The 1,553-nt window shown below is 31.7% G+C and overlaps 1 non-coding gene across 1 annotated transcript; it reads left to right on the top strand.

The window, feature by feature from the left end:
• The first annotated feature begins 1,189 nt into the window (after nt 1–1,189).
• On the top strand, nt 1,190–1,292 carry LOC141552408 (small nucleolar RNA U13). The gene has a single exon (XR_012485197.1). It is a non-coding gene; the product is annotated as a small nucleolar RNA U13 (small nucleolar RNA).
• Nucleotides 1,293–1,553: the final 261 nt, after the last annotated feature.

The following is a 1,553-nucleotide window of genomic DNA, read 5'->3' as shown; positions in this document are numbered from 1 at the left end:
TGTGATCCATAAATCCAAATCCTGTTGTTAGACACCCTGTTACTTCCTATTTTTGTCTCTTTTCCATCATTTGGTTTCAATGAAAAGCAATGAGAAAATGCAACATTTTCCCTTATTATGTTAAGGTTCTTGCTCAAGATTTCATTATTACTTCTAACATTAAAAAAAAAATACTTCTCTCTGGAAGTTTTAGTATTCCAACCACAAGTGAGTAGTTATCAATTATGATGACATTGCAAAGAGTGTCTGAAGTCTTGGATACATGCACCAGGAAAAAAACATACCACTTTATTACAAGATAGCTATTTGATAGAGAGATAAAGACAGGAATACATAGACAGATAGATAAGCATTTATTAACTACTTATGTACCAGATACTTGCTCACCTTCCCTTTAGCCTTTCATCAGTCCCCTCTTTGTCTCACCAATTTGCTGACTCCACCAATTACTTAACTCTCAATTGTTCCTAACTTTTATTACTTTATCTTACATTATTTGAGTCTGCCTTTTCATATTCTATTTCTTAATCTTCATTGTTCTTCCTTAATACTCCTTAATTCTTTTACAATCTCTTTAATTATTTGTGAACTAGCTTATGATATAATTAAGAAATAGAATTTGGATCAATATCTAGACCCAGAGAGCATTTTTCAAATTTTCTTCAATTTGTCCCACATTTTTCCTCTCCATTTTCAACTTCTGACCTACTTTACTGGTCCATAGTCATCTAAGTTACCTGCATGAAATTCTTCAACTTTTTAAAACTCAAAGTCTTTTTCTCTTTTCTTTCTCCTTTTCCCCTAACTTTATCTCATCAAAATTGGTAAGAAAATTATTTTTACTTTTCAAAGCATTATTATTGTCCTCAACAAAGTGACTTGCTTTTCAATACTGTGTCACTTGCAATTCAGGTTACTTTTATATCCCATAAACACTATAATCTCTCATAATTCTTTCACTTCCCTGGATATCCAAAGATATTGCCTTAATTGTCTTCCATAGTTTACAATTAATTTTAGGGCATTTTAAAAGTGATTGTGGTTGAGGTATGACTTATCATTGCTTGCTATCCATCTCCACTGTCATCATGATGATGTTTTTCTACATATGGTTAAAATAAATGATTGCTGAGTCTCTTCCAATTCCAATTATTTTTCAATTCTGTAATAAAAGTATAAAAAGAAAAAGATGCTTCTGATTCATGTATGTGATGAATGAGTATTCACATGTCTGCACATGATGTGCCACCCCAGCCTTTCTTGTTACACACAGGTACATAAACCATCTGATTAAAAAAAAAGAAAGAAAACAATGTCATTTATACTATTCTTAAATTTTTCTCTTTTCTAGTATTCCATCTACCATTCTCCTGAACATTTTCAGCTCCTGACCAAACTCAACCATTCTTGAAGAATGAAAAATGCTTACAGAAATGAAGCAAAGAAATCAGAAGACTTTGATGTGGTCATGGGAAGAGCATGCTAAATAGAAAATGTTAAAATCTATTATTCAAAATAGGCCAGGTTTAACTGCATAACTTATTTGCTGTGTG

This window comes from Sminthopsis crassicaudata, chromosome 1 (genome assembly GCF_048593235.1).
Source record: "Sminthopsis crassicaudata isolate SCR6 chromosome 1, ASM4859323v1, whole genome shotgun sequence".
Lineage (NCBI taxonomy): Eukaryota > Metazoa > Chordata > Mammalia > Dasyuromorphia > Dasyuridae > Sminthopsis > Sminthopsis crassicaudata.
This window is presented reverse-complemented; position numbering and strand designations above follow the sequence as displayed.